General features: G+C 31.9%; 1 protein-coding gene across 2 annotated transcripts in view; it reads left to right on the top strand.

The window, feature by feature from the left end:
• The first annotated feature begins 11,799 nt into the window (after window positions 1–11,799).
• LOC130672897 (lachesin) overlaps window positions 11,800–27,259 on the top strand; it is a 670,825-nt gene continuing 655,365 nt past the window's right edge. For both annotated transcript variants that reach the window (XM_057477672.1, XM_057477670.1), the window contains exon 1: window positions 11,800–11,983. The gene's annotated coding sequence lies outside the window, so the exon portion shown is untranslated. The remainder of the gene's footprint in view (window positions 11,984–27,259) is intronic.

Genomic DNA, 27,259 nt, shown 5'->3' with positions numbered 1-27,259 from the left:
GTAGTCAACTCACAAAAAAAATTAATATAAATTTTATTAACAAAACTGTGACAATTGTACGTTTGAAGGAAAAGATGTTGTTGAGTAGAGTGAACTCCTCTGAATGACCCAATCCACCGGCCTCGATCAGAATTGAGGGCCTCAGGCCCTACTGAGCAGCGACAGCGCGCATGGCTCCGAAAGCAACCGACCCGACCCGAGGCTTCTGGCGAAAAGCTTCGGGGTATTCAAACCACCCCGTTACAGTTGATCGTTCAACTCGTTTCTGAGGAATCACTAAATAACTAAAAAAAAAAGTTTTTTTTTTCGTAATTCGCCAATATTTTCGAGTCTACTTGATTAAATAATCTGAAATTTTCACAAAAGTTGACAGCCAACAAGCTCTTTCGATTGCCGCCTTAACCATCCAAATCGATTCATTAGTGAAAAAGTTACAAAGTGTTTACACACACACACACACACGGACACACACACACACACACAGACACACACACACACACACACATATATATATATATATATATATATATATATACAGACAGACAGACACTCGGATATCAATCTGAAAATAGTCAGAATAGCTTCATAGGACCTCAAAACGTCTACTTAATCAAATGATCTGAAATTTTTAGCAAAGTTGATGGCTAACAAGCTCTTTCGATTGCCACCTTAACCGTCCAAATCGGTTAATTACTTAAAAAGTTATAGAGCGTTTACATCCACACATAACACATACATACATACATACACTCGGACATCATTCTGAAAATAGTCAGAATAGCTTCCTAGGACCTCAAAACGTCGACATCTGATGAAAACTCGATTTTCGAAAATCAGGGTGAAAACAACTTCCCGAATTTTTCGAAAATCATTGATTTTCTTAGCGGGAAGTTAAAAATCGGTCTACCGGTTGACCCTGCGGGCCTGGCCGAAAACTTCCCGCTGTTTTCGAGCTCCTCTTATTAATATTAAAAATGAAATTTTTTTTTTATTCTTTCGACAACGTTTTCTCTTGAACGAATGAACCGATGTTGATGTTTGAGGTGGCATTCAACGCGGATTACAAAGTTTCAGCGCCCAGTCGATTTTGGAATCAATCCATCGAGCACATTACAAGTTATCAAAAAAAAACATTTTCGAAAAAATTTTATTTTTGGAATATCTCTGAACGAGCCCTACCGATCAAGCTCAATTTTCACATCTTTTAGATATTGACAAGCCGCGTCGAGTGCCACCTTGACGATCAAAATCGGCTTATCCGTTCAAAAGTTACAGATATTTACATACGTACGTACATACATACCGTCTTAAGGTTGAATAGAAAGTTAATTGAATTTATTATAAATTATCCTTCCGCTCCTCTCTCTTACAATTAATTAATTTACACCGACCCTGATGATCTAAAATCCGGCCCTGAGAGGCCGTTATCACTTCCAGTGGCGCCCTTGATAAAGGACGACTAGAGTAGCAGCATAGCCCTGTTATACAATACCAACAATGTACCAGAAATCTCTTGTGACAAAAGAGTCGCCGTGGCTTGTGGATAGTGTAAACAGATAATGATGCATGGGACCCAGGTCACGACGATTCTCTCATAAGAAATCTGAGTAGTAACGTAAGCAATTTGATGAATGTATATAGTCGAAGAGCGATAGAATTAAGGTAGTCGAGCAAAAGATCTTGAAGAGCTAAGAACTCTAAACAAACGTACTGACTTAATTTTATTTAAAATATGCACATCTTATTTAAAGTTTGGAAGCTACTACTGGCAGCCCAAAAATCACCTACCTTGTAGTAGTTGCTGCTACCAGCAGCCAAATGCTTTTCACTGTTCTGGGGGCTTATAACAGTAGCCCAGCTGCTTTCTTTCTGAATCTAAAAATTTATGCTGAGAAGCCGAAGGTCAGACAAGAAGGCTCGTCTATGCCACGTGTTATGAACAATATCCGAAGACCTTAGGCGCTCCTATCATTGATTATCAGTGATAAAAAAATTATCGATTGAATTTTTGCGACAGTTCAATTATGATTATTTGTGATCTTAATAATAATTTAATTTTGTTTTTATAAACTTTAAAGATCCAAATATCAAATAATAAATAATAAAATTAGAGGATGACAATTTTCTGTTTGATAGAGTGGAAGTTCTGGACATAGAGTCTATGCAGAGTAGAAGAAATGTGAGTGAGATGATCCATATTTATTTAAATAAGACCATCAATTTGAAAACTGACACCAATAATTTAAGTACTCTGTACAACAATCTACTTGAAAAATATAAAAAAACAAAAACCAAATGATTTAAATCACATTACTGGTGATGTGTAGTTAATATAGGTATTAGTAGGGTAAATTAAAATAAAAATAAAAAAAGAGTGATGGCCGGTAAAATATGTTTTTAAAAAGAATTGGAATCGCCTACACATATCGGAAGAGGTCGTGATAATTAAAAACTAAAAATATGATGGCAAGCCGTGGATCTCATATTCATAGCGTTTAGTAGAATGAAGTTGGATAACTGTTTTTTGAACTTACATTGTATTATATTATGAAAATATTTTCATAATTGTATAAATTTCATGTTAGTATATTGGTTAACTTATGAGTATGACGGACTTGTATAGCTAGAATAGTTACGCGATGAGTACCAAAAATACATATATGAGTTGGCATGCAAGGCTCAATATTAATAACAAATGCTGAGCTGCGATTCGAGGTATGTTGTGCGTCAGTTTTTGTGGTTTATGACTGATATATCGATACATGTTATTGATTTTGTTTATATTATAACATATATTTGTTTTTTGGTACAGAGCCTGATGAAGCTGGAAAATACAGCGAAACGTTGCAATTGAACTTTGCTCATTAGCATTTTTATTTAACGATCCCTTCATCCTCTAATTTTTTTATTTATTAATTTAATTTTGGTGGCATGTCAGTTTTATAATTCATCTGATTTGTGAAAATCGAGAATTTAAACCGTTTGGCTATTAACAGCAACATTAAGAATATATTACTTTAATTTAATAATACAGTTGTTACATTCTGGCGTTAATTATATTTAAATAAAAATTTTAGAAATTTTTTTTCGAAATCTCGAATTATTTATTCGCCACGGTAGGCGAATAAACGATTCGAAACTTCTTAGAATCATTAATAAATCAATAAATCGTTACTTTGCTGGCGACATTATTTCTTTTTACCGCCAACAATGTAACGGAAATCTCTTGCGATAAGAGAATGGCCGTGGCTCGCGGATAGTCTAAACAGATGATGGTGCATGAGACCCGGGCCACGACGATTCTCTCATAGGAAACCTGAGATGCAACGTTAACATTTTGAAGAATGTACTTAGTCGAAGAGCAGCAGAATCAGTCAGTTGATCGCGAGATCTCAAAGAGATCAAAACTCTGTACTATATAATTGACTGATTCTCTTCTCTTCAGGTGGAGAGTAATAAAACCTAAAATTTAACATTAATACAAATCTTTTGTCTTAAGAACCTTAAACGGACAAGCGCTTAATAGCTGTTCCACCTTTCTCTTGCTCAGAGCGTTAAACAGCAGTTCGGGCTCCTTCACCAACTATTCAGATCACCTTTTATGCCTTGAGACACACGAAGCAGGAGGTCAGGACGTGCAGTGCAGCTCGGTCGCGTAATTCAAGGTGTCATCGCGGACCTCACCATAGGTCGTCCGAGAATCAGGTCCGAGGAAGTTCTTGTTGAGTCGGTAACGCTGGTAATACCGAAAGTAGTCGTCAACGATTCAATCGAGATATTAAAATCGTGTGTTGTTAAGCCTTTGAGCTCTGAAGGTTTGATCGACCGATTGAAACCACTTGCCTTTACGGACAAACCGGGTCACGATCACGGTGCAGTATCAAATAGTCCTTGAGAGAAATATGTACATTAGGGTTTAGCCATGTTTCAAACACATTAATAACATGCGGCTTCAAATCATTTACTATAGCTTTGAATTGGGCTGAATGGGCTGAATAACTATTGATGTTGAAGCAAAAGATATTAGTTGATCTCATAGTAACATTTGGCTGATTTGATAATTGCTATTTAAGTGTCTACGCCATTCTCAGTGCGTAGAAGGATTTTAGGCAAGTCGTCATCCATTTTGCCATAGATATTACCTCTGTATGCTGAGACATACTTGAATTTTAGTTGTTTAGCTTTTTCTTCAGTGTTTTGCAATAATTTGTAGACATCAACATGATAAAATTCATCAATAAAAACTACTACTACTGTCTACCTAAATCAGTCTTGGCGCTAGTTTCAAAGATATTTTTGACAACAAGTTTTGGTGAGCAACGCTTAACCTCGATAATGTGGTCACTAATTTTTGGAGATTCTCTGTTATGGATTATCGATAAATCAATCACAAATTTACGGTGTGATGAAATTATAATGTGTGTGTGTGTGATATTTGATTATTATTACCTCACCAGCAAATATTAACATTAAATAAAGGATATGTAAACTCTTATTAATACATTGGATAAATCTGAAACAATTTCGTAGTTATGTTTGAGACTTCAGCCGATACAAAGTTTGGAAATTAGCCCTTCGATGGCCCATTGCCAGGCGAAGTATGATGATTAACGCCCAGTCATCGGCAACTGTTAATGGCCCACACAGAAAAAACAGTTACTTTGAATCACGAAAAATATTTTCGATTTAAGATGTTTTCTTTGCTTGATTCGAAAAATCAAAATTTATTTGCACCTAGTACACAATTATACTGAAATTTATATCTTGAATCAAAATTTTTTCCCACGCCAACATATTTTTATGCTTAAATCAAAAAATTTTTACTTGTTTCAAGAGTTTATATTTCTTAAAATAAGGGATATTTTTTTTGGAGCAACTCAGAGAGTAAAGTACGACGGGCCCAGGCTTGACCCAAGTATGTAGAACCTTGGCCCAAGCTTAGTACGACTCTGGAATGATAACACTGGGCCAGACCTGGGCCATGCTCGGTTGCCAGACCTGGCCCATGCTTCGTTGCTAGACCTTGCCCATGCATCGAGGAAACGAATAAATTTAATTAAAAATAAATTTTATTATTATTAACCGCGTAGAATTTATGATCATTTACGTTTAAACTATCTAAAGGAGGTAAATGATGTGAAAAAAAACTCGGTAGAAATTCTGCTGGGCTCCAAGCGTGAACTGTCGTCCTTCTGATTGCTAAGTCCGAACGATAGCTACTGAACGAAACTTCTAATGTTGAACTGATACGTTTATATGATCTACTTATTAAACCATAAGTATAGCCAAACTTGGGTAATCCTACCTTGGACCAAGTCTGAGTTGCCATTGGACGGCCAAGGCTAGGTTACCCAGTCTTGGTCCAAGTCTGGCTTGACATTGGATGGCCAAGGCTCGGTTACCCAGTCTTGGCCCAAGGCCGGGTAATCATTGTAACAGCCAGGACTGAGTACCCAATCTTGAGCCAAGCATGGGCTACTATAGATGTGCCAAAGCTCGGCTCCCAGTGCTGGGCCAAGTCGTTCAACTCTGGCAGTTCCTGCATGGGAAAATGCATTTTTTTTCAGGCAATATTGTATTTTTTTGTTCAAAAAAAATAAAATTTTTCGGAACAAGTACTATTCTTTTAACGCAAGTTTCTTTGTATGCTCCAACCGAGAAAACAAAAGTTGCTTAAACCAGGAGAAAAAATTGCTTGGGAGAATCGATAAATACGGAGGAGGGGAAAGTCACCGGTGCTAGACAGCAGCAGCGAGAATCGTTCGGTGCTCACCACAAGATCACGCACAGCCACTTCTGGTATCCCTGGTAAAAAATGTATTTTCAGAATTAGTATATTCCAAATTTGAATACAACTTTGTTTGAGAACCTCTCTGTCGTATGACCAAAACTCAATATGACCGTCATTCTGCATCACTAGGTCTGAGGCTTTCTTTTTTATGGGTCAAGGTGCGTATACTATTTTTCTGCTCGACGGAGCCGGAAAGTTTCAACTTCGTTTAGGGCAGCGGCCCGAAAGTTTCCACTTTCCGGCCGGAGGACAGAAAAAGTGTCTGATGTATTTCTTGCATCAGTATAACTCACAGTAGGTGACTCCCTCATGGCTTGCTTAAAATCTGCTCAACGATTAAGGTCAATTTTAAGCCTTGAGCAGATCTTGTGACCATGGCGTGACGGTCAGAAAATGAGCTGACGGTCAGCTTCACATCACTACTCAGTAGTGTGGTAGACCACATGTTTGTCAGCCGCAGCTTCGCCTCCGCCAACCATTACATATGATCTGAGACTTTTCTTATATTACTGGCCCAGATATGTAACATACTATCTCATTGCACCGTGTTCACGATATCTTTAATATTCTTGCGTACGATACTATCAGCAAGACATACAAAAATAGGTTTGTTGATACACGATCGTGCGAAAGACATATCCGTAGGGAAAGACACTAGCAGCTAGGGGTCCTGCTCAAGATATATACTCCAGAATCTTGCTCAAACACATGTTACTAGAATAAAGAGCAACTTAATTAATTTTTCCGATTATTCAGAAAAAAAAATGATTTCGTACTATTTTTATTATAATTACATAATTTTTTTAGAATAAAACCTATTAAATTCCATTGATTATTCATCAAAACTCCAAATGAATTATCTCGTACTACCACTATTATTAGGTAGATGTTTTTAAAAATCTAGGTATTGTATTTGTCCTCATGGTCGATTTTTCAAGGAATTTTGTCACAACCTATCATAATTAGTTGAGTAGAGTTCGAAAATACCATTCGTTGAAAAATTTATATATGTATGTATATATATATATATATATATATATATATATATATATATATATATATATATATATATATATATATATATATATATATATATATATATATATATATATATATATATATATATATATATATGTAATAGAACCAAGTTTTGAGAACACGATTGCGCCTAGAATCCTTATCGGATCCTAATGAAATTTTTCACACTTATTCTATGGGCGATTACCACGGTTAAGTTCGAAGATGGGCTAAATCGTTCGATTAGTTTAGAAGATATGGCTGTTTCAAATTCCCACGATTTTTCAAAAAAAAAAAAATTTTATCCACTTTCAAGTTCATATAACTTTAAAACTAAAACTCATAGATAATTTCCGTAAAAAGTATTTGAAAGCTTGTCTAATAAGCTTTAATTTATGACCTTAAACTTGATGTTTTGACCATTTCTTCAAATAATTTGATAGCCTTGAAAATTTTAATAGAATCAAAAAATGTTGAAAATATTGTTTTCATTTCACATAACTTATGCATTTTCCATTATAATCAAATTTCGTCAGTTGTATTTTATTGTGCACAAAATAACCTGTAAATTTCACTGCTATTTTATATTTTAAAAGTATTTCTTTTATTACTTATGATGTATCAAATGTACCTCTACGACGTATGATTATAACTGGTCTTGTCATTACGATAGCACCTACAGTTTTTATCGGATCTTAATGAAATTTTCCACACTTATTCTATAGGCGATTATCTTGATCAAGTTCAAAGATGGGCTGAATCGTTCGAATAGTTGTGAAGTTATGGCTGTTTGAAATTTCCACGAGTTTTCGAAAAAATCAGTCTTTATTCGCTGTTGAAGTTCATATAACATTAAAACTAAAACTGATAGACAATTCCAGTAAAAAGTATTTGAAAGCTTGTCTAATAAGCTTTAATTAAAGACCTTAAACTTAATGTTTTGACCATTTCTTCCAATAATTTAATAGCCTTAAAAATTTTAATGGAATCAAAAATTGTTGAAAATATTGTTTTCATTTCACATAACTTATGCATTTCCCATTATAATACAATTTTGTCAGTTGTATTATAGTGTGAACAAAATAACCTGTAAATTTCACTGCTATTTTATATTTTAAAAGTATTTTTTTTATTATTTATGCTGTTTCAATCGTACCTTTACGTCCTATAATTATAACTGATCTTGCCATCGTAATAGTAATTACAATTATGATCTCATACTAATTAAAATTTCTATACTTTGCTTACGTGAAGGTTAGTTTAGTACATTACCTATATAATGTTTTGTCAAATCAACTATCTGAAGTTCTCTATCGAAAATAGTCGTTGTCTTTTTTTACTCTCACTCTTAGAAAACGAGCCTAATTTCATATCATGACTATACACTAACATGTATCACAAGATATGTATGTATGATACTTTTTATATAGATTAATTGGAAACTCTACCTTCCATTTCGGCTGCCGAATGGCCTTTTTAAAAATGACATTTGTTATAAAAATTTATGACTTATTTTTAAATCAAATTATTTTTATAACTAAAGTTATAAAATTGCGGTTTTGATTGTAAATAATAATGAACTAAAAAGTATTTTCATTGTTCGTTGTAAATAACTTTAACCGGAAAATTAAAATATTCATTATTTAAAACTTAGTTTAAATCAGGAATGAATAAGTATTAACTAAAGAAAACTATAATAATAAGTTATTTGCATAAGTGATTAGTAGATTTTTTCATTTAACAAGAATCAATCATTGACCACTGATTCACAAACAATGGCCCAACGTTGCGAACCGATAATCGGCTAATCATAAGTCAGCCATTCATTGGCCAGCCATTGACAGCGTCGTATGACTGACGTTTCTTTTACTACACTTATCCAAAAAATTAAAGGAACAAGAAAATTTTATAAATTAATTAGTGATTTTTAGAAGGCTGTATTTTCGTGAAAAATGAATGTATCGAAAAAATTAAAAAAGCAAATTGAAGCTTGAAATCTCTAGTTTAAAGATCATCCAGCAAAATATTTTTTTGAGCCACGGTTTTTGCAGAATCATAAGAAAAAGGTCGAGACAAAATTTTTCTCAATTTTTTGGTTTTGTTTTTTAGGTCTACGGGGCCGGGAAAAATTTTTTCAAAAAAACGAATTCATGGCTCGGTTAGGAAATTTATTCAGCTACAATTTGCTTTTTTTTTGTTTCTCTATACGACGATTTGCTGCTGAGATATCAGCCTTTAAATGAAAAAGGATCCGTTTGTTTTTGATTATTGATATCTCAGCAAGTAATGGTCACACAGTCATTTAAAGGGCAGCTTAATACACTTGAATAAATTCCCTACAAGCTGCATTTTCGGTTTTTTCAAAAAAAAATTTTTTTTCATCCTTGATATCCATTTGAAAAACCCACAAAAAATGGCCATTTTCTGGTTTTTTAGTCAACTCACCGCTACTCTGTATCGTTACCAAAATGAAAAAATTAATTTTTTTTGGATTTTCTTTCATTTTTGCGTTAGTTATTCAGTAAATGTAAGGTAAAGAGGAAAAAAAAAAAATTTCCAAAAAACGAAACCAAACAAGAATTTTTTTACATTTTTTTTTTTTTTACGTTTTATTCGAGGGGTTATTTTTTTTTCGTTTTTCGGAAAAAAATTTTTTTTTTTCCTCTTTACCATACATTTACTGAATAACTACCGCAAAAATGAAAGAAAATCCAAAAAAAATTAATTTTTTCATTTTGGTAATGATTACACAAATTAAGGAACAAAACTTGTTCCTTTAATTGTTTTGTAAAACTTTGAGCAATCGGTCCGGACAAACGGTTCAATGGATCAATCTGAAAATTTCCAGGGTTTTTTGGGGTACATTAAGCTGTAAAATTACCTGGCAACATTATTTTTTTTATCAATACTTGCAGAGTAGCGGTGAGTTGACTAAAAAACCAGAAAATGGCCATTTTTTGTGGGTTTTTCAAATGGATATCAAGGATAAAAAAAAATTTTTTTTGAAAAAACCGAAAATGCAGCTTGTAGGGAATTTATTCAAGTTTATTAAGCTGCCCTTTAAATGACTGTGTGACCATTACTTGCTGAGATATCAATAATCAAAGACAAAAGGATCCTTTTTCATTTGAAGGCTGATATCTCAGCAGCAAATCGTCGTATAGAGAAACAAAAAAAAAGCAAATTGTAGCTGAATAAATTTCCTAACCGAGCCATGAATTTGTTTTTTTGAAAAAATTTTTCCCGGCCACGTAGACCTAAAAAACAAAACCAAAAAATTTAGAAAAATTTTGTCTCAACCTTTTTCTTATGATTCCGCAAAAACCGTGGCTCAAAAAAATATTTTGCTGGATGATCTTTAAACTAGAGATTTCAAGCTTCAATTTGCTTTTTTAATTTTTTCGATACATTCATTTTTTACGAAAATACAGCCTTCCAAAAATCACTAAAAAATTTATAAAATTTTCTTGTTCCTTTAATTTTTTGGATAAGTGTAGAATAAGTCATATTATGATATGAAACCAGCAACGCCATAACATATACAATCAAAAATTTTAATAAAAACTCACTTCGATTTGACTACGCTATCTTGATACAAAATCAAACGGCTGCTGGTAATTAACTAGGTTTGGGCCATAACTAATTACGAATGTTCGGCCGAGCGATGGCAGTCAGACATCGGCCAACCTACGGCATTTTTTTCATAAACAGCGTCTTCGTATGGGAAGAGGATTCTGATAAATTGTTAAAGTCGAATTTAAACGTTTAATTTACCAAATCTGTTGATTCATTTCTTCATTCAAATAAATCTAAGTTCTATTTTGATCATTGAATATTTGAATGATTAATTTTAAATATCAGTAGCCCTAAACTCTGCATTTTAGTGGTTCAGTAGTGACAAGAAAATTCAAACTCATCCTTAAGACCTTTTCTCTCTATTTAGCTGCCTTGCACACGATACTGAGAGGTGGTGCAGTCTTACTCTCCGTGGCGCTCTTAGAACTGCTGAGTTCAAGTGTCTTAATTGAGACATTATTGTAAGTATCTGGCTTTCGACCACGAAATTTGACGGGTACGGTTATTGGGATAAGTTCTCATGATGCCACAGAAAAAATTACCATAATAGTATCGAGACGATCACCGTAATACTATGGTAATGATAACCGTAACATTTGGGAATTCCTCTCATTATAGTAATAATTACTATAATTTTAGGACTATTTACTTCGTAACATGGTAATCATTACTATAATAGTATGGCAGTCATTAACGTAATATTGGCAATATTCACCATATAACATGAAAATAGTTCAGATAATGTCGTAAAAATAATGATTATAATATGGGAAGTATTACTATGTTGTAACAAGAACAATCGCTATAATGACATAGGAATGATTACAATAATTCCAAAGGAACTATTTCAATATCATATAAGAACGTCGCTCATACAGATAAGAATGATTATCATAATTCGAATGGGTGTTGTTCCTATAGTCAGTACTTTTAAGAAACCTGTTGCCATTTAATATGACCACCATTCCCATGAAAGATTGCAATCGTTACCATAAATTCCTCTCCATGCAGCGGTTTCGTTTTGCCCTACTCTATATACGAACTAATCAATAAAATATCTTAATAATTATTCTCAATAATAAATTCATAAATTTTATAAATTTTTTGAACGACATTTAAGAACTTTATAGAAAAATTAATTTTTTCCTACTTTATTTCAATCACAAAGAGTTCACTAATGAAAAAAAAATCTATAACTAGACACAAAAATTGATAGAGAATAATCGTAAATAAAAAATAAGGGATAAGTTATTTAGTATTGTGGATAAAGTAGGGATACTCGCGGAACAATAGTGGGAGAAACTTTGGAGTCAGGCTTATACGCAGAGTAGATGGGAGTCGAGTAGAGGGGAGTAGAGCCGTTATCAGACGTGAGTTAACGAGAGGGTAAAAGCACAAGAGGGTTGCAATGGTGATACAGTCGCGACGCGACACCTCGACGAGTTGAACCGCGTAGTGTTGTTCTTCATATTTTTGAATATTTTTCGTTTCAAAAATATATATAACAATATATAAATAATCATATCTAGATTGTGAAAGCATACAAAAATTTACGCGCAATTATTTCGTTAAGTGTGTAAGCCGTCGGTTTAGTTAAAGGTAAGTTTATTTTGTTTTTTACTCGTAAATTTTTTTTATTTGTCTAATCTTAATTGTACAGAGGTGAAATATTCGTTAATAACAACAACAAAAAAATCTGTGTTATGTGTGTTTGGGAGTATGCCAGTGTTATTAATATAAGATCTTTTAAACGATACCTGTTGATATTGTAATTGATTAAAATAAGAGAAAAATCTAAATTGTGACGTAGTGCTAACGTTTTTTTTTATTGTTTTTAGGTTTTACTAAAGTATTCAGTGGTTCTGAAGTTCGTTAAAGATTATTGTTATTGTTATATTATTTCAATATTTGCAAGAGTGATTTTGAAGTGTAATTACTTAAAAAGTTTATATTTATTTATTAATTTTTTTAACTGAAAATATTAAGTGATCTCGGGCAGTTCACTGAGAAATTTAATAAATAAATTTTGTTATAAGACATATTTTTTTGTTTTTTTAACAATCAAACAACTTTTTTTCGTGGCTTAGAGGTAAAGTTCATTTTATAAATTATAACTCAATATTTTTGCGGAATCAATTTCCATAATTCTATTACATAGAGTATATTTTTACTGCGATATTAATTCAATCACGATAATTAAAAATTATTTGTTTGGAAATCATTTGCTTTTTGTAATTAAATTTTAAACTGAGTAAACTATTCAAAATATGATTATATCATATGAATATAATTTTGATTGTGATTGAATTTTCTATAAAAATAGTATCAATTATAATTGTCGTAAAAGTGATATTTTAATTTTTAGGCTAAAATAAATAAAAAATTCATTATTTCTACTACTGAATTTCCGAATACTTTGAGTAATTTATGAGTCTATTAATGTATTCACCAAAAAGATTTAGACTGAGAACAAAATTATAACATAAAATTACCGTCTTTCTAATTAGCTTGCATAAATATTAAAATTTATTCTATTTTTTTCTCATGAAAGAAAAAAGAAAAATAAAGTTGCTTAATTTTCTTAAAACTGTCATCATTGAAAGACTGCCAATGAATGCGCAAGTACCACGTGGACCTGTTGGTAATCCTAGATCTTATAAATTTTCAAAAACTAAATTGAAACGTTTTTCTTTTAATTTCAATTAACGAATAATTTTTTTCTAATTAAAATTTTTTTATTTTTTTATGTAGATTTCATAGAAATCCATCTATCACATTTGTCCTTGTAGTGGATTTTTCAAAGAATTTTTTCGTTGTCATAATTTTTCATATACGTTCCAAAAATACCATTGCATTGGTAATAGCGTAATAGCGCTTAACTTGGTTTTGCAATGACACGTAACTTCAGTTGTCGAAACCGTGTAACTACCAAAAACGTGATCTTACAGGAATAAAAAAAATACTAATTATTAAAAAAATCTATCTAACCAAATTTTATGTTCATGTAAGGGTAGATTATCATTCTCCATAATATAAGATACTCAAATAATCGAAAACGATCAAATTATAATTTGAATAGTGAGGAAAGAGCTTTTGTATTCAGAGAAAAATAGTTATTTAGGTTAAGGTCAATATCTTTTGAAATTATAACACATTTATTTAGAGATGTAATTTCTTGATATTGTGATTTATCAATGTTGTCGTTTATGTCATCGCTCATTTTGTAATATTGACTAAAAAATTAATAACTTTGCTTCAATCTTATTTTTTTTTACTAAGAACTTATATAAAAGCAATATAGTTTCATTAAATAAAAAATGTACTTCTGAATATTAATTCAAGTTGCAAAATTATTTTTTTTATTTTTAATAATAATGTATATTATGCAAAAAAAAATTCGACATATTGTAAACATCGAATTTCATTTTTGGTATTTTTAAAGTTATCTGGAATTGCAGAGCTACGTTCCGTGGTATCGCAGAATGACGTTAAGCGGTATCTGGAGACATGGTAGTGTCTCGCGCCAAGTACACGCTCAAACATATGTATTAGGGTGTCCGTCGAGGTCGAAAAATTTGATCTTATTTTAGTCTAACTGGACTGTATTTGGACTACTTAGTCTGTTATTGAACTTCTACAAAAATTTTAATCTGTTTTTGATTTACCCGGACCAAAAAATTTGATCTGATTTTAGTCTTATTGGACTATTTGATCTGTTTTTGATCTTTTACATAAATTTTAAGCTGTTGTCGACCTGTTGTCTTAAAAAACAATTGCGTTACGGGCAGACAAAACTAGATTAATTCTTGAACTTTAAAAAATTTTAGTTCTGAAAATTTACAAGGACAAAACTAGATTAAATCATGGACTTACAAAATTTTTATTTATGGGCAATATTTATAAAAAAAATATTTAGTTACAGAATTGATTATGTGTTGTTTACTATTTATTTAGTATCTTTTGTTTAAAAATGTCGGCAGTTAATGAAAGTTTGACAGCTTAATTTTTAGTTGGCTTAACTGAATATTTATAGCATTGAATAAAAGTGATAAAATAACTCTTAAAATGTCAAGAAATTTTTCTTATTTACTGGATGAAATCGAAAATATTTTGGCAATAGAAAACATCAAAATTCTTGTGCATTACGGAAGCGCATTAGCACGTTTCAAATATCAAGAAAATTAAAATAAATTAATAAATCTAGATTATCATTAATATTATTATTTATGTTTATAAAAAGTCCTGTTTTTGTCCTTAGAAACAATTTAAAACAGACCAATAATTATAATAAAAAAGTCTGTTTTTAGTCTAAACCCTATTTAAAACAGACTAAATATCATACGAAAATAAGTCTGATATTGGCCTGGATAATGACTAGTACGGACAGAAACAGATTAAATTCCTATATAAAATAAATACGATTTATAAACTTGGATTCAAGAAAAAATATTTGAATATATCATTTATTTTAAAACAGATCTAGTTTTTTGACCCAGGCGTTACTTTCCAAATTAGATATTTTTAGTTGGCCATGATATAAATCATTTATTTGTGATCTAAAAATAATTTTAAAAAATAAAAAAATTTATTCTAATGCCGTTTAACCCTGCCCAAGTAATGATACTTACCCATTTTAGTACAATGAGAAAAATTTTATTACTTTCTTAAAAATAACTAATTTTGTCGCAAAGTAACCGCTCTACAAAAAAGGTCTCTTAGATTTTTTTGATAAACTCAACCGTTTAAGAGATATTAAAGCTCTAAGTTGAAAGGAAACTTTCACGAACTTACTTGAAATTTCGCTCTGATGATATAAAAAATTCCTTTTATTTCAAGTTTAAATATCTCTTAAACGGTTGAGTTTATCAAAGAAATCTGGGAGGCCTTTTTTATAGAGCATTAATTTCTAACAAAAATCTTATAGAGCCTAAGTATATCTATTTGCTGAAGAGTTATAGAACTTTAATCGAAAAACATTATTTTTGAAATCTTTTGAACTTTGATATCACTTAAATGGTTGAATTTACAAAAAAAGTGTAAGAAACCAATTTTGAAGAGCGATAAATTTTCTACAGGAAAGTTTATAGTGCTTAATTTTATGTCTATGTGTTAGAGAGTAATAAAATTTCCAAAAATGCCAATTTTTTTAAGCAAATAAAACTTTGACCTTTAATATCTCTCAAATAGTTGGATTCACGAAAAAAACATGAGAGACTTTTTTTGAAGAGCGGTAAATTTCCTAATAAATATATAATAGTCATTGCTGTACACTTATTTTTAAGAGAGTAATGAAGTTTTTATCATTGTACTAAAATAAGAATGTATCATTACTTAGGCAGGGTGAAACGGCATTAGAATAAACTTTTGTATTTTTAGGTAGATTTCTTTAGAAATCGGCCTATTGCAATGGTTCTCATGATCGAATTATCCAAGAATTTTGCCACCATATATCTTATTTTATCTAGTAGAGTCAAAAAATACCATCCACTCAAAAGTTTATATATGTATGTATGTATATTAGGGTGCTCCGTTTGAAACGAAGATTTTTTTTTTTTTCGTTCCCCATCGAAAATCTTGTTCTACATGTAAAAATAAAAATTCAGTGAAATTTTGAGCTCTTAATAACAATTTTAAGAACTGGAACAACGTCGTTGAAGTTTTCCCATGCTAAAAGCATGTAAATTTTGATTCTTTTCTTTTTATCGAATAAAACTCAGCCCCATATTCACGTATCTTATCGGTTCAAAGTTTTCTTGGAAGAGAATTGTATGCTCTCTGAAAAAGCCTGTATGTGCTCAGCAGTACCTTCAACTACAGCCCTCGTGGAAGCCTTGAAAGTCTAATTTCCTACGAAATTAGTGGTTTTTTGTTGTTAACTTGTAAACGGTTGACTTTTGGGAAAAAAAGTACATGACATTTTTTGTAGGAAATTTAGTCTTCTACAAAAAAGTTCTCATAAGTCAAATCTCTAAAATCAATATTTAAAAAGATACATGAACTTTAACTAAGTAAAATTCGAAATTTTAGCTAAATGTCAATGTTCAATACTATACAATATATTCAGTTATTAACTTATGGTAAGTATCGATTAATATATATTTATATAAAATATAAAATGCCCGTAATTATTCATCGAAATTGTTCTTAAGTACTAACCTCATTTGTAATTCTTTTGAAATATTGAATGATTAAAACACAGGTTTGAAGAATCTCGTTCGAATTTTCGATGTCCTCGGGACCTAACAGATGGATTATGTTCAAAAAAACATGGTTTATGTAATGGTTTTGAATTATAAAACCGTTAATCTTGACATTTAGCTAAAATTTCGAATTTTACTTAGTTAAAGTTCACATATCTTTTCAAATATTGATTTCAGAGATTTGACTTATGAGAACTTTTTTGTAGAAGACTAAATTTCCTACAAAAAATGTCATGTACTTTTTTTCCCAAAAGTCAACCGTTTACAAGTTAACAACAAAAAACCACTAATTTCGTAGGAAATTAGACTTTCAAGGCTTCCACGAGGGCTGTAGTTGAAGGTACTGCTAAACACATACAGGCTTTTTCAGAGAGCATACAATTCTCTTCCAAGAAAACTTTGAACCGATAAGATACGTGAATATGGGGCTGAGTTTTATTCGATAAAAAGAAAAGAATCAAAATTTACATGCTTTTAGCATGGGAAAACTTCAACGACGTTGTTCCAGTTCTTAAAATTGTTATTAAGAGCTCAAAATTTCACTGAATTTTTATTTTTACATGTAGAACAAGATTTTTGATGGGGAACGAAAAAAAAAAAATCTTCGTTTCAAACGGAGCACCCTAATGTATATATATATATATATATATATATATATATATATATATATTAGGGTGATCCAAAAAATAACAAATCTTTTTTTTTTTCTTCCAAACAGGTTCAAAAGTTTCATTTAGATAAAAAAAGACGCCTGTGAAAGTTAGAGCTCTTAATATTAACATTACGAGGTTCCTCATCGCACTTTTCTATTTTCCATAAGAATAACATGGGAAAAATTTTTTTTACGTCTTCTGATTTTTATAAGTAGCTAACGATGCGTCATAGGAAGAATTGGCAGGCATGTTTTTGTAGGGAATTGAATGCTCTACAAAAAAAGATTCTTATCATTTTTTGAGGAATCTATTTGTTCAAAGGTTATTTGAGGTTGAAGTCGAATTCATATTAAATTTTGAGATTTTCTACTTTTCTGGCGGAACTATCAGACTTATTACAAAATATCATCAGACCTTTTTTGTAGACAATTTTATTCCCTAAAAGTTATTTCGAATGAAGTTTTTTCGAATTCCGCATTGTTTTCTAGTTATTTTTATTTTAATGTCACGCTCATAAAAAAATAGTCTTCTGATCGATTTTAAGAGCTTGACATTAAAATAATAATAACTAGAAAACAATGCGGAATTCGAAAAAACTTTATTCAAAATAACTTTTAGAGAATAAAATTGTCTACAAAAAAGGTCAGATGATATTTTGTAATAAGTCTGATAGTTCCGCCGGAAAAGTAGAAAATCTCAAAATTTAATATGAATTCGACTTCAACCTCAAATAACTTTTGAACAAATAGATTCCTCAAAAAATGATAAGAATCTTTTTTTGTAGAGCATTCAATTCCCTACAAAAATATGCCTGCCAATTCTTCCTATGACGCATCGTTAGCTACTTATAAAAATCAGAAGACGTAAAAAAAATTTTTCCCATGTTATTCTTATGGAAAATAGAAAAGTGCGATGAGGAACCTCGTAATGTTAATATTAAGAGCTCTAACTTTCACAAGCGTCTTTTTTTATCTAAATGAAACTTTTGAACCTGTTTGGAAGAAAAAAAAAAAAATTTGTTATTTTTTGGATCACCCTAATATATCTATATGTCGAATTAACAGTGAAGGTATTAATGAGACTCGGCTCTACGTTGTTATCTTTGCCACTCATCTTATTTATTAAACAAATTAACGAATGCACACAGGTAATTACTACTCACAAATATCGTACACACTGAACAATAAGATTACAAGCAATAATATCAGTATTTGACAGCTACACAATATCAAAATATCCAAGAGAATATTAAAGATTACAAAAATATCAAATAATACACAATATTAAATACACAAATTATTACAAGCGATTAGTCTACTAGAGAATAACAACTATTGACAATACTCTAGTTACTGTTGTAAAATGTGCGCGGCGGTAAAGTTAAAATCGAAACGAATACACGATCGGTCGGATAGCAATGTCGTCCGTTCTTTTGCTCAATTAGAACTAACTCTCTGTACCCAATATTCTTGAGTCCCTGAATCGACCAAAACTATATCTCAGGTAATTTTACAAACTCGTACAATTACTTCCATATGTTTAAAAACTCATTATACCGAAAATATTGCAATCTCTCGATCGTGTCTACGTTGGATGCCCAGACGGGCTCCTTCGACTTAAGTCTACCGTCATAAACGTAAATATGAAAATCAACAAAATCTTAAGCGGATTAAATTGTAAAATATTTTTACTAAGTTTTTATTGTCTAAAAACGAACTCAATATAGTTGGGACTTTCCCAAGTCTCAGGAAAAACCCAAGTATTATTTTATCTCCGACATATATATATTGTAACGCGCCTTATCATCACGGTAGCGCCCGCAATTCTTAACGGATCTTAATGAAATTTTATACACTTATTTATTGGATGATTACCTTGATCAAGTTCGAAGATGAGCCCAATCGGTCAATTAGTTTGGAAGTTGTGGGTGTTTGAAATTTTTTCTGATTTTCATAAAAATGAATTTTCTGGCTTTATCCTGAAATAACTTTTGAACCGAAAATGATAACTCAATTCTGTAAAAAGTATCTCAAAATTTGAACGATTAGCTTTGATTTTCACTGTAATACTTGATTTTTCAAAACAACTTTTCTGACAATTTGATGATATCAAAAATTTCACAAAAAATAAAAAAAGCTTATTTTTGCAGCTTACCCCTCTAATAACTTCGAAATGATATGGCATACCTCAGTTCCTTGAAATTCATGTTGTAGTTTTAAATAAGTATCTTATTTGATATAATAATCATCGTTTTTTATTATTTATTAAATAATTTTAGGTTATGCCATATCATTTTGAAATTATTAGAAATAACATATAAAATTGCTTACACTACCGTAACGTATTTTTAATTCAGTACTTTATTTTTTATTAAGTTCACCAAATTTTTGTATCTAAATGAGAAATCTACCTTTCCATTCCGGGTAAGGCCGGATGGCTCTTTTTTTTATTATTTTTGGATCAGAAAGAAATAATTTATATCATGGCCAAGTAAAAAAACCTAATTTGGAAAATAACGGACACCCTAATATGTATATATGCCCATACAGGAGCTGCCAGAGTTGAACAACGGGCCCCTACTTGGCCCAACACTCGGGAACCTAGCTTTGGCACACCTATATTGGCCCAGGCTCGGGCCAGGACTGGGTAACCTAGCCTTGGCCGTTACAATGATTACCCGGGCTTGGGCCAAGACTGGGTAACCTAGCCTTGGCCGTCCAATGGCAACCCAGACTTGGGCCAAGGTAGGATTTTCTAAGTTTGGATATACCTATGGTTTATATAAGTAGATCACATAAATGTACCAGTTCAACGTTAGTAGGTTCGTCCAGTAGCTACCGTTCGGACCCAGTAATCAGAAGGACGGCAGTTCACGCCCAGAGTCCAGCAGAATTTCCACCGAGTTTTTTTCACATTGTTTACCTCCCTTAGATAATTAAAACGTTAATGATCATGAATTCTACGAGGTTGATAATAATAAATTTGTTTTTGATCAAATTTATTCGTTTCCTGAAAGCCTGGGCCAGGTCTGACAACCAAGCATGGGCCAGGTCTGGTAACCAAGCATTGGCCAGGTCTGGCAACCAGGCTTGGCCCGAGATTATCATTCCAGGCTTCTACCAAAGCTGGGCCAAGACTGGCTTACAAGCCTGGCCCAAGATTCTACAAAGTTGGGCCAAGCCTGGGCCCGTGGTACTTTCCTCTCTGGGTGTGTGTAAACGTCACGGCGTGAGACGACCGTGTCTCTATTCTCCCTGCTTAAAAAATCCGATAGATTCTTATAGCTGTATGTATAAGGCCCTATACTATCGCACTTCTTATAGAACTCATTCATTCTTATAAAATTTTTATAGGAATTTATGAGATTCTCATGGATTCTATGAAATTTTCTAAACAGGGCTGTGATCATATGTCTACATAATCTCATCAATATGTAAATTTGTGAATTTATCACTTAATCGTAAATGCTTGCTCGTATTGTTCACGTCCATACTCAGTATAACTCTAATTAATTAACGAAAAATAAGGACACTTATAAACGTGCAATTATTGCATACCTCAAGCGCGAAAGCGCTGAGGGTGCTCTTTTGTCGCTCGATTTGTTTCAGGTACTTTACTCACTTTCAATCACCTCTACACTTTTTAAAGTATATCAAAATAGGATGAATCTTATATGATCATGTACACGGAGAGAAATTAATTATTGTATCTACAAAACAAAAATAGTAATTTTAACTATCTAAAATGGTAATAACATTTTTCAGTGGTTATAATAATTAGTATTACTATTGAAAATGATAACAGTTACAATTGATGATGGTAACGGTTACTATTGAAGATGCTAATTGTAATTATTAAAAATTATAATTAGTACAATAAAAGATGGTAACTGTTACCATTCAAAGTTGAAAAATTCTCAACTAAGAATGTGTGTGTGCTTACGCGTGTGTGTGCATGTGTACGTGCGTGGGTATATGTGTGCGCATGTGTGTACATGTGTTCGCGCGGGTGTGTGCGCACCCGTGTGCATGTTCACGGGCGAGTGTGCGACCCCGTATTTATGTACGTGTGTGTGTGTGTGTGTGTGTGTGTGTGTGTGTGTGTGTGTGTGTGTGTGTGTGTGTGTGTGTGTGAAATTAATCACTTCCCCAGTTAATCAAATTACACATAGACAAGCGTCAGACTATAAAGCTTATATTTTAATTTTTTATTAGCTTAGATGGTCATCATTATTTTGGCTGATAGTAACTATAACCATCAGGTTATCAAGAATTACGATTTTTTATAATAGTAGTAATTATTTAAGATAATAACAGTTATAATTTCTGGTTATCATAAATAATTGTAAACTTTACCATATAGATGGTAAATACTACCATTCAGATTCTTCATTTAATAATTTAAATGATATTATCAATCATATAATTCAGTTTAAAAATTGTACTATAACTTGATGGTAACTTTTACCATGAAATTTTCTCCGTGTAGAAAATTAATTAAGGAAGAATTATAATACTACGTAAAATTAATTACTCAATGTTATTTTTAAAAGAAGTAATTTAGTTGAGGCGAGCCCTGATGTCAATTAATTAATCGATTTCTTGTGATCATGATAACTTCCGAATAAAACGGCTCACGGACCTAGTTATTTGTTTATTAGCATTAGTTCGGTAACTACGAGAACCCTTTCGTTAATCGGTACCCATATGAAGTCGCCGAGCTTCGAAATTTTCCCATAGATCAGCCGATGCCTAGTTTACAATGATTGGCCAATAAATCGCTAACTATACTGGCCCGTGCATGCATCCGTCTGTTTGTTTATAAAAACGGCGCACAACTAACCGCCGTTCGTTGGCCTACGGTTTAATCGAGTGATCTTTATACCAAGCTTGCCCGATGATTGATGGCCACGAATGGCCAATGCTTGCGACTGCAATGCTTGGCATACCGTTATCATCCGATATTTAGCCGATCTTCGGCCGATGCTTGAAAATTGGCAGCCATCCACGACCCAGTAATGGGCCAATTATTTTTTTTGTATGGGTATCTAACTCTTTTCTTTAATTACTCTCATCACTATTTTTAATTTTAATTCATAATTTGATGTTTTACGTCAGAACTGCTAAAACGTTGGAGTAAAAAAAATCATTTTTACTTATTCGTATGTAAAATTCAATTCCCTACAAAAAAGGTCTGATTGAAAATTTTTGTCAGACAAGCCGTTTCCGACTAATTAAGCTTAATAAAGTGATATATTTTTTCGATTTAACATTTTTACTTTTGAATTTTGTAACTGACGAATCAATAAATATCTAATAAAGACCATGACGGATGTTTGAAGGAAATTTAATGCTCTACAAAAAAGGTCTCTTAACATTTTTTGCTAAAGTCACTCCTTTGAAAGTTATTCACGTTATTGAAATCGTTTTGACTCAAATTCAACTTCGAATAACTTTTGGAGGAGTAAATTTAGCAAAAAATGTTAAGAGACCTTTTTTGTAGAACATTTAATTTCCTTCAAAAATCTGTTATGGTCTTTATGAGATATTTATTGATTCGTCAGTTACAAAATTCAAAAGTAAAAATGTTAAATCGAAAAAATATATCACTTTATTAAGCTTAAGTAATCGGAAACGGCTTGCCTGACGAAAATTTTGAATCAGACCTTTTTTGTAGGGAATTGAATTTTACATGAGAATAAGTAAAAATGATTTTTTTTTACTCCAATGTTTTAGCAGTTCTGACGTAAAACATCAAATTATGAATTAAAATTAAAAATAGTGATGATATACCTCTTAAAATTAATATTAAGGGCTCAAACTTTCATGAAAATTTTTTTTTGTCATTCTGAATAATATTTTTGACATAGCTATGAAAAAAAAAAATAGTCAATATTTTCGACCCAGTCTAATGTTGAAACTCAAGATTGTACGAATTTCCCCGAAACTCATAAATTAAATTGAAATTGTTCGAATTATTAATCAAAAACTGTTAAAATTAGTGTACATTGAAGTTTGATGATGAATATATTTTAAACAGTTGATTGAGTCGACTAATTATGAGATAATTTTTGTAGAGCAGCAAATTTCCTATAAAGTATTTCTTTTATTACTCATGATGTATCAAATGTACCTCTACTCCCTATGATTATCACTGGTCTTGTCATTGCGATAGCATCCACAGTTCATATCGGATCTTAATGAAATTTTTTACACTTATTCTATAGGCGATTATCTTGATCAAATTTGCAAATGGGCTGAATCAGTCGAATAGTTCAGAAGTTATGGCTGTTTAAAGTGTTCATGATTGTTCGTAAAAATCAGTTTTTAATCACTGCTAAAGCTAATATAACTTTAAAACTAATATTTATAGACAATTTTCTTAAAAAGTATCTGTAAGCTTGTTTAATAATCTTTAATTTATGAACCTAAACTTTATGTTATTACCATTTCTCCCAATAATTCGATAGCCTTGAAAATTTTAATGGAATCAAAAAATATTAAAAATATGGTTTTCATTCCACATAACTTATGGATGTCTCATTATAATCTAATCACGAAAGTTGTGTTTTATTGTGAAGAAAATAACCTGTAAATTTCACAGCTATTTTATATTTTAAAAGTATTTCTTTTATTATCTATGATGTTTCAATCGTATCTTTACGTCTTATAATTATAACTGGTCTTACCATCGTAATAGCAGTTATAATTATGATCTTATACTAATTAAATTTTCTATACTTCGTTTACGTGAAAGTTAGTTTGGTACATTACCTATATAATGTTTTTTCAAATCAACAATCTGAAGTTCTCTATCGAAAATAGTCGTTGTCCTTTTTTACCCTCACTCTTAGAAAACGAGCCTAATTTCATATCATGACTATACACTAACATCTATCACAAAATATGTATAAATGAATTTTTTTATATAGATTAATTGGAAAATTTACCTTCCATTTCAGCTGCCGAATGGCCTTTTTTCTTACTGTTATTATTATTTATGCACTGGTTAAATTTTTTCTCCACCAACTACTCGCAGCAGCACTAGCGGAACAGAAAGATTAAAAAAAAGAGCGACATCTAAGACAACAATTCGGGATATTTAAAAAAGTTTAAAAATCTAAATTAAACTGAAAATTAGAAATGCAAAAGAAACTTAATTAATAATTTAAAAGTTGAATAAAAATTAATAATTAAAAATAAACTAAGAGACATAAATTGTTTTAGAAATTATTTAAGCAGTCATATCAACTTATTCATTCAATAAAAGTTGTATAGTAAACAAATATTAAAATTTACACATTTGTCAACAAATCATCTTCTTTAATAATTACGAATAGTATTTCTTAAAAAATATATTACACACATAGTTATAACTTTAATGTTAACGATACAAAATTTCAATTGCAATATTAACTTTTTTAATTAACAATATGATTCAATTCTCCTCTTTGTTGGATAGAATTGTTTCAATGTTTATTGAAACTTTGTACAACGTTTCGTCAGTTTCCTGACTTCCTCATGTGCTACAATTAATACATACACAGTCAATTCAGTATTCTTATTACGAATTAAATAAATTATAAAATTAATTTGAATTAATATACAGTAATCAGTAATAATTTAATTGTCAGATTAAATTCAACCAATTCAAAATGTCAATTCCTTGGGTCTCCGCACCCGTCGGTAACTCAGGATTTCGAAATATAATTAACGTCCGAATGTTATCATAATACTAATAAGTAATTTAATAATAATAACCGGGGTTCGGAAAATACAAAAAAAAAAAAGAAACGCAATAACGAGACTCGAAATATGCAGTGACAATTAATACTAATATAATAAACCAATTAACTCTACATAAAAACTCAAACAAAACAAAATAACCAGCGATGTCAAGTTCAATGTTTACAGGCAGTCACGTCATACCAGTGGAATAAATCGAGTTGTCAAATCGCACTACTCTCACTGAATAACAATACAGTTCTATTTAAGAAACAAACCAAACAAAAAGTATCTGGCGTCAACTCGAGTTATTCCTCGAAATAAATTTCATAGACTCCCTCACCGGTCGATGTTCTCGAAGTTTTCCCGTCGTCTCTACGTGGTCGATGAATTCAAAAAATGCCAGGCCGAGGACAGCGTCTTCACTCTCCAACAGGCGGTGGTTCCACCAGAACAATTAGTTGGTGTCGACCTTGACTTGATCGACCACCGAACTGCGTTGCTATTGACTTGTTGATCAAAAATTGAATTAAGTGTCTATCCGCACGCGGATGGAAAATCACCAGTATCGGTGTCGTACGAGAAATCTTCGGCACGGATTTCCCACGTCGATTTATAATATAATTGATATTTACTTCGGATTATTTATGAGTCGGTGAATACCGAATTAAGCACCGGAAATTCTGACTACTAAGTTTATTACAATCTTAGTAAGTTCAAACGTAATCACGCCGTAATTAATGTTAATAATTGCAATACTTCAAAAACGTGTCAGTAACACCGAGGTACGATCCAGAATGGCGTCGGTTGTTCTTGTTCCCTCTTGGTAGATTTTAGTTCAGGGCTTACACACTTAGCGGCGCTTCGATAACGTCTAACGCCGAGCTCTATTGCAAATGACCCAGTCGATTTGGCCCCTCGAGTACTTTTAGTCGTCCTGCAGGCTAACTCGCTAGATGATGTCAACTTCAGAAAGTTCCACCGGCGGGAATCATACACAATCCGTCCCTCGGCTATTGTCAGCTGTTGTCATCGGGTTGAGCATGTGGGTTGATGTCGTCATTTTCTCTTGGCCCCTGGTGACCGGCAAACGAGTACCTAAATCTCTAAAACTGTACGGATACCAACTTAAACTTAATTTATTACAAACTAACTTATTACTAGTATTATTATTTGATATTTCGAATCTCGGATCCTTCTCGTACCAAGCTGCCAACTGAACGATGAATTAATACTATAAGCGGGAAATTATTTAAACAGTCGTGATCGGCCAAGTCAAAATACGGCAGCTGTCAAAATAACATAACCTTACATTATTTAATAATAATGTGAAGATTCCCTCGCAGATTTGAATCACGGTGGAAACACCGTGGAAATGTAAACACCGTGGATCCACCGTGGTTACACGGTGGGTTTGTTCCATTTCATCACCGGGTATACACAGTGTATCCACTGTGATTCAAATCTGCGAGGGTTAAATAAATAAATTAGTGACCACGTGTCGGCGTTGAATTATATAGTGAAATTTAAAATGTCACAATATATATATATATTGTAACGGGTTTTTCACCACCGGGGATCTACCGGAGTGAAGTCCGAATACACGTACGATTTTTGGCAACCTTGTTCAAAATTATTAGTTGGGCGCCAGGTGATTTTATAATCACCAAAAAAAAACAATTATCGAAATATAACTCGGCTCAGGGTGGCGGATCGAGGAAAGGTCAGGCACTTAAGATTATAATAAATAATTAATCAGAATTAACACAAAATAATTAGTCGTATATTAAATAGAAAGTAATTGATCGGTATCACAAAAATAATCGGTTACAAACAAAATAATAATTTGCCGTTGTCGGCTTGACTCGATATAAACAAAATTATCAAAAAAAAGTCGTAGTTGATCGAAAAACACGATTAGTTCATTGCTCGGAGAAAACACAGTCGGTTGACGAAATTAAAATAAAATCATTTTATTTTTCACACAAAATACTTGACGAATGACGTCAGAGTATTGTAAACGTAAGACTCGACTCGGTACGAATGAGACACGGATAATCCGTAATTCTCAGAATTGCTCGATGAAATAAAATAAAATATAAAATGATATTTTATTTCGGTAACGCGTTCAATTTCACTATCACAAGTTATTACGCGAAATTAATTATTTTATTAATTAATTATTATTGCACTTCACTTGTTCATTAACAAATCGGTTGTACACTTTGTTCAGTTTCGGGCCGAGGCTTCGGCTTGTTCACTTGTTCACTTAATCGGTTATTTGTCGGTCGAAATTAT

The sequence above is a fragment of the Microplitis mediator genome, chromosome 8, assembly GCF_029852145.1.
Source record: "Microplitis mediator isolate UGA2020A chromosome 8, iyMicMedi2.1, whole genome shotgun sequence".
Classification (NCBI taxonomy): Eukaryota; Metazoa; Arthropoda; class Insecta; order Hymenoptera; family Braconidae; genus Microplitis; species Microplitis mediator.
The sequence above is the reverse complement of the archived record's forward strand: the minus strand, read 5'-3'. Positions and strand labels throughout refer to the sequence as shown.